General features: G+C 36.6%; 1 protein-coding gene across 2 annotated transcripts in view; it reads right to left on the bottom strand.

Moving 5' to 3' along the window:
• FOCAD (focadhesin) overlaps nucleotides 1-13,777 on the bottom strand; it is a 297,598-nt gene that overhangs the window by 155,121 nt on the left and 128,700 nt on the right. The window lies entirely within an intron of this gene.

The following is a 13,777-nucleotide window of genomic DNA, read 5'->3' as shown; positions in this document are numbered from 1 at the left end:
TAGCCATTCGTTGTTAGTGGCAATTACATAGTGCCACTAATATTCTCTTTTATAATGACTTGCCAAATACCAATAAAAAATGTTTTCTTAAACGAGCATAACACTAACTCTCAGCAATACAAAAGTAGTTAAAATATATCCTGCCCCAAAGAAGTTTACAGTTCTAATGAGAAGCTAAATCATAGGAGATATATATATAACAACAAAATAACTGTAGAGTGAAATGTGTTACTCCAATATGAAATAAGTAAAATTAATTGGACTGTAAGGAGTGGTTAACGGACAAAAATTTCTCTCCAGGTGTCCATTTCAATCCCTATGCATAACACAATAAAAAGAGAAAAGCAATTCATTTGTGGACCAAAAAATGTAGTATTGTTAAGACAGTACTATTTTCCAAATAGGTCTATCAATTCAACATAATCCCATCAAAATCCTAGCTGGCTTATCTGCCAAAATTGAAAAACTGATTTTAAAACTCATGTGGAAAAGGGAGGGATCCCAAATGGCCAAAACAATCTTGAAAAAGAACAAAGTTTGACACTTAAACTTCTCAATTTGAAAATTTACTACAAAGCTACGGTAACCAAAAGAGTGTGGTACTGGCACAACAACAAAACATATAGACCAGTAAACAGAACTTAGAGTCTACGAATAAATACTTGCATTCATGTTCTATTGATTTTTTGATAAATATGCCAAGAAAATACATGGAGAAAGAAGAGCTTCTTTGAAAAATGGTGTTGGATTTCAACTAGATATCCACATACAAAAGAATGAATTTGGGACCTTTTCTCACACAACACATAAAAATTAACTCAACATAAATTTTAGACCTAAATGTCAGGCTAACACTATCAAACTCTTAAAGAAAATAGTGTAGTAAATCTTTGTGACCTTAGATTAGGCAAAGCCTTCTTAGATATGACACCAAAAGCAAGTGCAACAAAAGAAAAAAAAATACATTTCATCAAATTAAAAACATTTGTCCTTCAAAGGACACTAGAAAATGAAAAGACAACCCACAGAATGGGGGGAAATTTTTTACAAATCATCTATCTAATAAGAGATTTGTATCCAGAATAAAGAATTCTGATAACTCAATAATGAAAGGACAAATAACCCAATTCTAAAAGAGCAAAGGAACCAAAGAAGATAAAGAAATGTTAATAAAGACCGGGATATTCAACCATCATCAGCCACGAAATAATTGCAAATTAAAACCAGAATGACGTACCACTTAACATCCAATAGGATTTATAATAAAAAAAGAAAGACAATAGCAAGCGTTGGAAAGATGTGAAGAATTTGGGACCCTCACACACTCCTGGTAGGAATACAAAATGGTGCAGCCCATTCAGAAAACAGTTGGGCAGTTTATCAAATGTTTACACAGAATTACCATATGACCTAGCAATTCTACTCCTAGGTATCTACGCAGGAAAAGTGAAAACACATCCACACAAAAAAACGCCTACATGAATGTTCAGAGCAACATAATTCACAATAGCCAAATAGTAGAAACAACCCAAGTGTCCATCAACTGATGAACTGATAAATAAAATGTAGTATAGCCATACAATGGAAATATTATTCAGCCTTAAAAAGGGAAAGGAACCTTGCAAACACCATCTCAAGTGAAAGACGCCAGTCACAAAAGACCACGTATTATATGATTCCATTTACCAGAAATGTCCAGAATAGGTAAATCTAAAGAGACAGAAAGTAATTGCTTAAGATTGGAAAGGTGTAGAGGGAAATGGGGAGCAACTGCTAATGGGTACAAGGTTTCTTGGGGGGATGATAAAAATGTTCTCAAATTATTTGTAATTATATTTGCACAGCTCTGTGAATACACTAAAAGTCACTGAACTGTACACTTCAAATAGATGAATTATATAGCATATATAGACATACAGCATGTGAATTATACCTTAATCAAGCTATTTTTAAAAATTCAATTCAAAATCAGTAAGTGAATACTATGGGCCTATTGATGGTACAATGTAGCACCAAAGAAATTTTACTTTCCCATCCAGTGCGTTTCACACTTTTATTGTCCAGAAATGTTAAATTTCCTCTGTCTGCTATAATCTTAGAACCCCTGTTTCTTCTAAGCTTAGGAAGACATCTACTTTAATTCACTTTCAAGAAGGAAGAAAAATCCTCTACTAACCTTTTACCCAAAAAGTAACAGTTAAACGTTAATTCATTTAGAAGCCTGCCCATGATAGACCATGGCAGCATTTGGAGCTATGCATGTAATGGCTAGACTCACCACACACGGCCAGAATGGATGTTGTTAACAAGGGCTGGGACTCTATTAGAACAGAAGTTCCATCACCCTACCTTGATCAAATGAAGGGAGACGAATTTTTGAATTGGCTTCTTATTCCCCATTTTAATTAAAAACAAAAGGTTATCTTAGATTGCATTGCCCAAGTCTCAATTACCCCTTCTGGTAAGATTTCTACTAAGACACTTTGACAGATTCTTAGTTCTGGGAAGGCAATCAGTACATTTACTGACATTTTATAAAATAGTGTATTTAGCTGTATGGCTTTTAAACAACTGCTTTAATTATACTGTCAGAAAAGAAATAAAGTACTCTATTTATGGTGAGGAGTACAGTTTCTTTCTACCAGCCTCAGACTTAAAGAAGAATGTATGGATGTTTGTTTTTTCCTGGCGAGTTCAGAAATGAAAAAAACCTAAGTGAGAAAATTTTACTGTAAATAATCTTAAACTTAATACAGTTCAAAGGCTATTATACCCCAAATTATATCGTCAAAAGTCAATGGGAGAGGGGTGCCGGAGGGGCGCCGGAGGGGCGCCTGAGTGGCGCAGTCGTCAGCGTCTGCCTTCGGCTCAGGGTGTGATCCCGGCGTTCTGGGATCGAGCCCCGCATCAGGCTCCTCCGTTGGGAGCCCGCTTCTTCCTCTCCTACTCTGCCTGCTTGTGTTCCCTTTCTCGCTGGCTGTCTCTGTCAAATAAATAAATAAATAATCTTTAAAAAAAAAAAAGTCAATGGGGGAAACAAAGTAGATGTTATTTCATTAGGAAAACACAGATACAAATATATACATGTGGAAATCATTTTTTTGCATAAAGTATGGACTGTTGTTTTCCTAACGAAATAACATATGTATTGATTGATTTACATGAGGTGTAATTATGAGCTCTTGATTCCTCTGCTTTTTTTCTAAGATTTTATTTATTTATTTGAAAGAGAGAATGTGAAAGAGAGAGATCACGAGTAGGGGGAGGGGGTAGAGGCAGAAGCAGGCTCCCCACTGAGCAGGGAGCCCGATGCAGGACTCGATCCCAGAGCCCTATGATCATGACCTGAGCCGAAGGCAGACACTTAACCAACCAAGTCACCCAGGTGTCTGATTCCTCTGCTCTTTTAAAATCACCTGGAAAGTGCCCTATAATTCAGTCTCATAATCTCCTGGTTTCAGAAAATTCTATGTTTTTGCTTCCCTCCTTCAGAATTAAAGTCAATGACAAAAAATTGATTTAGAATGATGGGGGGGTGGGGACAGCTCAGTCAGTTAACTGACCAAATCCTCATTTTGGCTCCGGTCATGATCTCAGGGCTGTGAAATCAAGCCCCCTGTTCAGCTCCCCGCTGAGCATGCAGCCCAGTTAAAATTCCCTCTCTCCCTCTGCCCCCAACCCTCTCTCCCTCTAAAAAAAAAAAAAAAAAGTTTAGTTTATAATGATGGGATTATTAAGGAGCCCCCATAAGACTATTACCAGATTCCTCAGCAGAAATCCTATAAGTCAGAAGGGAATGTGGGATAACATATTCAAAATGCTGGAGGGGGGGGGGAAGACAACCGGGAATACTATACCCCCAAAATTTTCCCTCAAAAATGAAAGAGAAATACTTTTTCAAATAAACAAAAGCTGAGGGAGTTCACCCATCAGAACTGCCTTTCAAGAAATGTGAAAGGAAATCCTTCAAGTTGAAATTAAAGGATATTAGACAGCAACACAAAAGCATATCTAAGTATAACTCTCAGTGATAAAGGTAAAGAGAAGAACACAGAATACTATAATACTGTAATGATAGTGCATAAATCACTTTAAATTCTGGTATGGGAGTTAAAGGACAAATGTATAAATGACTACAATTATAAAAAATATGTTAATGGATACACACATAAAAAGATGTAATTTGTGACAATAACAAAGTGTGGGGAGAATAAAAAAGTGCTTCTGTATGCAACAGAAGTTGTTTCTCAGCTTATAATACACTGTTATATCTATAAGATGTTTTCTATAAGCACCATGGTAACCACAAACAAAACACCTATAGAAGATACACTAAAGATAATGTGTAAGGAATCAAAGCATGTCTACATGCTACAAATAATAATAATAATCAATGAAACACAAAGTAAGATAGCAACAGAGGAAATGAGGGACAAAAAGCTTTAAGACCAGGGTGCCTGCGTGGCTGTCAGTTAAGCATCCAACTCTGTTTCAGCTCAGGACATGATCTCAGGGTCCTGAGATCAAGCTGCTCTGCGGGAAGTCAGCTTGAAGATTTCCCTCTCTCTCCCTACGCCTCTCCCCCCACTTGCACTCCCTTTCTCTCTGTCTCTCTCAAATAGATAAATACATCTTAAAAAAAAAAAAAAAGCTGAAAGACTGATAGGAAATAATGGACAAAATGGCAAAATTAAAACTTTATTTGTGATTACTTTAAATGTAAATGGATTAAACTCCCACATTAAAATATAGAGTAGCTGACAGGATAAAAACCAAGATACAAATATATGCTGACTACAAAAGACTTACTTCACATTTAAGGATACACGCTGGCTAAAAAAATGAAAGGATGGAAGAAGATATTCCAAGCAAATGGTAACCAAAAGAGAGCAAGACAGCTATATATTTATATCATACAACATAGACTTTAAGTCAACTGTCATGAGAAACAAAGACATTACGATAAAAAGGGTCAATTCACCAGGAAGATACACAATTATAAATATATAAGCATCCAACATCAGAGCGATATATGTAAGCCCAAATATACGAAGCAAACATTTACAGAACTGAAGGGGGGGAAAAGATAACACAAATAAGAGATTTCATCACTCCTCTTCAATAATGGATAGAACATCCCGGCAGAAGATCAATAAGGGAACAGAGGACATGTATACCGTACACCAAATGTACCTAACAGACATATACAAAACATTTCATCCAACAGCAGCAAAATACAAATTATTTTCAAGCACACATGGAATATTCCCCAGAATAGATCACATGTTAGGTCACAAAATAACCCTTAACAAAATTAAGAAGATTGCGGGGTGCCTGGGTGGCTCAGTCAGTTAAGTGTCTGCCTTCAGCTCAGGTCATGATCCTGGAGTCCTGGGATGGAGTCCCACATTGGGCTCCCTGCTCAGCGGGAAGCCTGCTTCTCCCTCTGCCTCTGCCACTACCCCCTGCTTGTGCTCTTTCTCTGTGTGTCAAATAAATAAAATCTTTATAAAAATTTTTTAAGAAGATTGAAATAATACCAAGTATCTTTTCTTACCAAAATGAAATGAAACAAGGAGTCAATAAAGTAAGAAAACAGAAAAATTCACAAACACATGGAAATTAAACAACACACTCTTAAATAACCATTGAGGGAAAGAAGAAATCTAAGAGGAAATTGGAAAATATTTTGAGACAAATAACAATGAAAACACAAGATACCAAAACTATGGGATGCAGCAAAAAAGCAGCACTAGGAGGGAAATGTGTGGAGGTAAACGTCTACATCAAAAAAGAAAGGCGATCTCAAATAAACTAACTTTGTACCTCAAGGAAGTAGAAAAAGAATAAACCAAACCAAAGGTAGCATAAGGAAGGAAAAAATAAAGATAAAAGCTAAAATAAATGAAATAAAAGATGGGAAAAAAACAAATTAAGAGTTGGTATTTTAAAAGATCAGTAAAATGGACAATCCTTTATCTAGAATAAGAAAGAAAGAGAGAAGATTCAAATAAAATCAGAAATGAAAGAGGAGACATTACAACCAGAGCCACAGAAATAAAAATGATGTAAGAGACAACTATATACAATTATACTGCAACTAAATGAATAGCATAGAAGAAATGGGTAAATTCCTAGAGACATACAACTTACCAAGACTGAATCATGAACTGAAAATCTGAACAGACTGATAACAAAGAAGGAGACTGAATCAGTAACCAAAAACCTCCCAACATAGAAAAAAGCTCAAGAACAGATGGCTTCACAGGTGATTTCCACCAAACATTTAAAGATGAATTAACACCAATCTTTCTTAAACTCTTGCCAAAAAATTGAAGAGGTGGGAATATTTCCAAACTCATTTTATAAGACCATATCATTACTCTCATACCAAAACCAAAGATACTACAAGAAAAGAAAATTATAGGCATGTATAGGCACTACAGGGGTAGTGGCAGAGGGAGAGGGAGAAGCGGGCTCCCTGCTGAGCAAAGAGCCTGATGTGGCGCTCCATCCCAGGACTCCATCCTTATGAACATGGATACAAAAATCCTCAAACTACTAGCAAACAGAATTCCTTTATAAAGGATCACATACTGTGACCAAGTGGGATTTATCCCTGAGATGCAGGAATGGTTCAACATACAAAAACCAATCATGTTACAAACTACATTAACAGGACGAAGGATAAAAATCACGATCATCTCAATAGACATAGAAAAAGCATTTGACAAAACTCAACACACTTTCATGATAAAACCATTTACTAAACTAAGGATGGAAGATAATTACCTCAACATAATAAAGGCTCTATATGAAAAGCCCACTGCTAACACCATGCTGAATGGTAAAAACCCGAAAACTTGTCCTCTAAGATCAGGAGCAAAGCTATTTATCATAGCACTGGAAGTACTGGCCAGAGCAACTAGGGAGAGAAAGGAAAAGAGGGAGGAAGGGAGGAAAGGAGGGAGAAAGGGAGGGAGGAAAAAAGGAAAGAAGGAAAGAAAAAAGAAAGAGAAAGAAAAAGAAAGAAAAGAAAAGAAAGATCATTCAAATCAGCAAGTAAGAAGTAAAATTATCTTTGTTCACAGACATGATATTACATGCAGAAAACCCTAAGGATTCCACCAAAAAGAGTTAGTTAAAACTAATTAATGAGGGGGAAAAAACCTAACAAGTGAATTTAGAAAAGTTGCAGGTTACAAAATGAACATTAAAAAAAAAAAATCTGCTGTGTTTTCACAAACTAATAACGAACAATCCTAGAAGGAAATTAAAAAAAACAACCCCATTTGCAATAGCATCAAAAACAATAAAGTACTTGGGAATAAACTAGTGAAGTGAAAGACTTGTCTACTGAAAACTACAAAGGACTGCTTAAGTTGAAGACACCAATAAACAGAAAAACATTTTATATTTATAGATTGAAAAAATTATTATTGTTAAAATGTACATAACACCCAAAGCAATCTACAGATTCAGTGAAATCCTTACCAAAATCCTGATGACATTTTTTGCACAACAGAAAAAATAATCATGAAAATCACATGAAACCAACCACAAAGCCAAGACAATCTTAAGAAACAAACAAAACTGGGATGCCTCACATTTCCTGACCTCAAAACATATGACAAAGCTACATAATCAAACGGTGTGACCTTAGCACAGGGACAAATAGACCAATAGAACAGAATAGAGAGCCCAGAAATAAATCCATGTATATATGGTCAATTAATTTATTACAAAGGATACAAGAAAATACAATGGAGAAAGGACAGTCTCTAGAACAAATGATGTTGGGACAACCGGATATCTGCATGAAAAAGGACATTGGACCCTTGTCTTAACACCATACACAAAAATCAACTCAAAATGAATAAAAGACATAAACATAGGACCTAAAACTATAAAACACCTAGAAGAAAACAGAGGGGGGAAAACTTTATAACATTGGTCTTGGCGATGATTTCTTGGATGTGTCACCAAAAGTACAGGTGACAAAGGCAACAACAGACAAGTGGGCCTACATCAACCTGATGCAGCAAACAATCAACAGAATTTAAAAAAAAAAAAAAGCAGCCTACAGAATGCAGGAAATACTTATAAACCACGTATCTGATCAGGGGTTAAAATCCAAAGTATGTCAGGAACTCTTATAACTCAACAACAACAAATAAACAAATAACCCAATTAAAAAGTGAGCAAAGGAGTTAAACATTTTCCAAAACAGATGTACCCACGGCCACAGGCACATAAAAAGATGCTCGGCCCCACTCATCAGCAGGGAAATGCAAATCAAAGCCACAAGGAGCTACCATGTCACACCTGTGAGGACGGGCATGATCAATGAAAGTAGAAATTCACATGTGTTGGTGAGGATGTGAGTAAACTGGAGCCCTCGTGCTCTGTTCGTGGAAGGTAAAATGGTGCAGCCACTGTGAAAAATAGTATGGAGGTTCCTCAAAAAAAAAATTAAAAATAAAACCAACATATGATCCAGCAATGCTACTTCCAGGGATTTCAGAACAAGTACTAGTCTCTTTTAAAATATATTGACAGGGGCGCCTGGGTAGCGCAGTCGTTGGGCGTCTGCCTTCGGCTCAGGGCGTGATCCCGGCGTTCCGGGATCGAGTCCCACATCGGGCTCCTCCGCTGGGGGCCTGCTTCTTCCTCTCCCACTCCCCTGCTGTGTTCCCTCTCTCGCTGGCTGTCTCTGTCACATAAATAAAAATAAAAAAAATCTAAAAAAATATATATATATACATATATTGACAAAAGTCCATTACCTGCACACCTGCTTTTAGGTACCTGTTCTAAAACAATGGTCTTTCTGTTGAAAGACAAACTTTTCTTGAGTATTTTACAGAACATAAAGAGACTAACTGTTTGACTTGTATAATTTGGCAAAAAAAAAATTGGGTTTTTGTTTTTTTTTTTTTTTAAGATTTTATTTACGGGATGCCTGGGTGGCACAGTCGGTTAAGCATCTGCCTTGGGCTCAGGTCATGATCCTGGGTCCTGGGATCGAGCCTGCCTCTCCCTCTCCCCTCTGCCACTACCCCCTGCTTGTGCTCTCTCTCCGACAAATAAATACAATCTTTCTAAAAATATTTTAAAATGTCCTGATTGAAAATTCTCTCTCTCCCTCTGACCCTACCCCTGCTCTCGTTCTCTCAAATAAATAAATCATTAAAAATTTTTTTCAAAGAATTACAGTATTTCAAGAGAATTGCAACCAGGATTTGGAAGAGATGTTTGCATTCCCATGTTGACTACAACATTATTCACAAGAGCCAAGAGATGGAAACAACCTAAATATCAATGGATGAGAAGGTAAAGAAAATGTGGTCTATACATACAATGAAATACTATTCAGCCTTAAAAGAAAGGAAATCCTGTCACAGAATACAGCATGGATGAACCTTTAGGACATTATATGTGAAACAAGCCAATCAGAGAGATACTGCATGACTCCACATTTATACCAGGTATCCAAAGTAGACAGTCTTCGGAGAAGAAAATAGAATAGTGATTGCTGGGGAGCTGGGAAGAGGGGGGAACAGGGAGCTGCTATTCAATGGGTATAGAGATTCAGTCTTGCAAGATGAAAATTTGTACACAACATTGTACCATATACCCAACATTTTGCTAAGAAGGTGTATCCCATGTGTGTTTTTCATACCACAGTTTTTAAAAAGAATCAAGAGGTTGTTTTTTTTTTTTAATAGTCAGAAGAGCCTTTGTTAAGTTCTTTTGGTTGAACAATTTTATTTATTTTGGGGGGAGGCAAAAGGAGGGGGAGAGAGAGAATCTCAAGCAGACTCCACACCCAGGGCAGAGCCTGACACGGGGCTTGATCTCACAACCCTGAGATCGTGACCTGAGCTGAAATCAAGACTCAGACGCTTAACTGACTGAGCCACCCAGGCGCCCCTCTTTGAAATATTTTTTAAAAATCCCTGTGGGTGTTTCATTATCAAAACTAACAGTGCCAGGGGCACCTGGTTGGCTCAGTTGGTTATGATGGAAAGTGAGGCCCAAAGGGATCACAGAGCTAGTTGGTGGAGTCCATGTCTCAGCTCACTCCTCCATTCTACTTGGCAGAGTGAAAGCCATCAGGGATTCCAGACTATTTGTAATAGGATAAAGAGCCATCAAGTAAGACTTCTCCCCGTAATTAGACAAAACACACAGAGGAAAACAAGCAGGAGAGACGTAAGCCAGCATCTTCCTGGAGTCAATCATATAAAGAACAGAATATAAAAACTTAATTCTGGATCCCATGAAAAACATCCACGTTGGCAACGCTGTATGAGGTCACATGGAAAGGAGCCCGGTCCCTCAGACAGTTCTGAATGAAAATCATGAGGAGGGCTACCTGCTTCTAAATTATGAGAAAGGGAAAGTGCCTTGCTATTCATCTTAGTCATTAGCTGGGAGAATATGTAATTAATGTTTACAACTAACCCTCCTTTTTAAACGAATGAGATAGCTCCTACTTTATTACTATATAAAAGATACAATAATAAATTAATATCCATGGAAGTAAAGATACTAGTGGAAAGAAATAATTTAAGACATGGTCATCTAGGCAAAAATCCAAAGCAATACCAGGTTTTCTTTAACTTTCCAGACTTTAGTTTTACAAAACTAAATCTGAGCCACACAGGCACATTCCTAGTTCATATTTTATTGATGTCCTTTGATGGGATAACCGCTGAATCATCTTTGCCTAAGATTTGTCCTGTGAAAAAAATCAAAGTAAATTCTGTGTACACAAGTGTATTTGCCATTTATAGAACAGCGGGAAGAAAACAGTATGCATTAAATCAGAAATGAAAAAACTACATTTTTATACAACAAAGAATGAATATACTTGAATAGCACGTACAAAGAAAAGCATAAATGCATTCTTTAATAATGTTAACATTGAAAGAAACTTTTAAAAAATTATTTATTCTACAAAAAGGGGCATAATGTACTATTATGCCTTTGAACATTAGTTAATTCCACTTTCCTCACTTGGCATAACTACATATGGTTTCAGCTTATTACTTAATATCTTGGAAAGCAGTACATTGACAAAATGCTGAAAAGCTAATCATTTCTTTCACTGATAATGAAACTGCAGGCATGCAGCAACATCAAAGAAATGTAAACAGGACAATGCTATTCTTCCGTGATTCAAATTATATTTATATCATAACATAATTAATAAGTGGTCTCAGGTCTTGAAATTTAACCTTTGAGAGTCAAACAAGGTCAAGGGCAGAAAGATGTCTAGAATAACGAAGGCCCCCAATGGGAAGCCTTCTATTTGCGATTCACTCTAGCCTTATTCCAGTCTGGCATGAGCAGTCTGATCTATACTGACTCCTCTAATACTAGCAGCTAACATCTGCTGAACAGCTACTGTGAATGCTGTCCTAAAATCTTGACAGAAAATCATGATTATCACAGTGTTTCAAATGGCAAAAGTGAAGCTCGTGAAAGCCAAATAATTTGTGCAAGCTAACAGAGCTGGCACATGCTGGAGTTAGGATTGGACCAAAGCAACTGACCTCCAAAGCCCATGTACGTGCCACTCTGCCTTGACAAAGGCAGGGATGACATCTTCTTCTTTGTATCTCTGGTTCCCAGCATACTACGAATGCTTTCAGAATGCATAAACTAGGCCTAATGTGTTTATCTGCTCTGATTCCATTCAGCAAGATGGATCTTGTAATAGTGTTTCAGTTATTTGATTCTGTAAACAATTATTTAAAAATACCACTTGCAAAGAAAAGTACTTAAGGACAGTAGCTCTGATCAAATTAACGTAGAAATAGAAAATACACCTACTGAGTAAATGTTACCAGGATATCAAAATGTTACCAGGACATCCATCAGAATTTGAAGTAAGAAGTTCAAGTACACAGAACGTCAGCTCAACACCACAGAAGCTCCAAGTATATAAAAACAGGAGAAATATCACTAGACTAGAATAAGAGAAAGTCAAGTATCAAATCACTTGAGGAGTTTAAAACCCTAGAAGAAAAGAATTGTGATCTTTCTCTACCTCAACTTGATTTCTTGGTTAGTCTCCTTAACTATCTGAATCTTCATTATCTCTCAGAGTCGGAGGCAATATATATTTTTAGAAAATGATATGAGAAAAATTATAAAGGGTAAGCCACATAATTAACACGCAACCATCAGCGGGAAAAAGAAGTATAACCACCATTAATTTTTTCAATTGCTAACATTTTGACACTTGCTATAAATGCTAAGTCTAATGACTGAATTCCTATAAGCATGAAATTTCCTTCCTGAGCAAAATAAAATGTAGGTTTTACATTTCTATCATGATGAGACCTAAATCTTTGGTGAGCTGACTGGCAGAACACAAGTTAAAAGCCAATGTCCTTTAAGTACAATGTGTGTATTTTTCCTTTCAATTAGGTGCAGTCAATTTCTACTACTGTATCCATCACTGGCAATGTGTTTTACATCAGAGTTGGAAGAAGGAGTCTGACTGCTCTCCAACAATGGGATATAATTAAATATAGCTCAGCTAGGTAAGCACTTATGTAGTAAAAATAGAGTCAATGCTTTTGAATTTATTAAAATAGTAAATTGTTCAAAGATCCCAAAGCTATGAAAGTCAGGTCAATTTATTGGGATATGAAAAACTATGCTGGACTGACCATGTAACTGTGGAGCCAATCCATACTACACTGGAGAAAAAAACGATTACACAGCCAACACGAGTTGGCTGAATACAAAGTATGACTCCAATCATCACTCTTCCTCAATGACAAAAAATCCTTTGAAGATTAAGTGGTAAATATCTTAATACTGTGAATTTTATATAAGGTCCTTAGTCTCAAATAAAAGACTGACCATGAAATAGGGTCTGCACAAATAATGGTAAACAAATGACCTTATTAGAATGCTTTATTAGCCAAGAAGATTAACACCCCAAGATGAAGTGAAATTAATGAAAGAGGCCAGTAACATAAAAAAGGATTGATTTAAATTTCTTGCAACAATGAATAAGAAAACTGATTCCATCGCTTGGAGTAGATGGTGTACCATTAAGGAATGAAAGAAAACAGATTTAGCAAACTCATATCGTGCATGATCTCTGCATTAAGGAAAATCATTAGACTAGAAAGATAAAATGAATGCTAGTAAGAAGACACTGACAGTGACATTCATAATAGAAGCAGACAGTGCAAACCAACAGGGGGAAAAAAAGATTAATCCATGAATGGTGAGAGAAAAAATGGTTAATGGGGAGGAGGGATCCTAACACATACTATGCAGGAGAAAAATTCCAGACGGATTAAAAAATTAAAATCAGAAATAATCTTTTGGGACACCTGGGTGGCTCAGTCGTTAAGCATCTGCCTTCCGCCCAGGGTGTGATCCCAGAGTCCTGGGATTGAGTCCCACATCAGGCTCCTCTGCTGGGAGCCTGCTTCTTCCTCTCCCACTCCCCCTCCTTGTGTTCCTTCTCTTGCTGGCTGTCTCTCTCTCTGTCAAATAAATAAATAAAATGTTTAAAAAAGAAAGAAAGAAAGAAAGAATCTTTTAAGAAACTAGAAAGGTAAGCGACTATTTACATCTCTCTAGAAAGGAAAGAGATCACTAGGGGTTAAAACAGTGAAAGACTACTAAGGAAAGACAGATACAATTTAAGAAGAAGAGTATTCAGAAAATAAAAAGAGCTGCTGAATTTTTGTTAGCACAACAAAAAATTCAGTAACAGTTGAAAGATAAAGATAAGGAAATC

The sequence above is a fragment of the Ailuropoda melanoleuca genome, chromosome 7 (assembly GCF_002007445.2).
Source record: "Ailuropoda melanoleuca isolate Jingjing chromosome 7, ASM200744v2, whole genome shotgun sequence".
In the NCBI taxonomy this organism is placed as follows: domain Eukaryota; kingdom Metazoa; phylum Chordata; class Mammalia; order Carnivora; family Ursidae; genus Ailuropoda; species Ailuropoda melanoleuca.
Note: the sequence above shows the minus strand (reverse complement) of the source record. Positions and strands in the feature narration are given on the sequence as shown.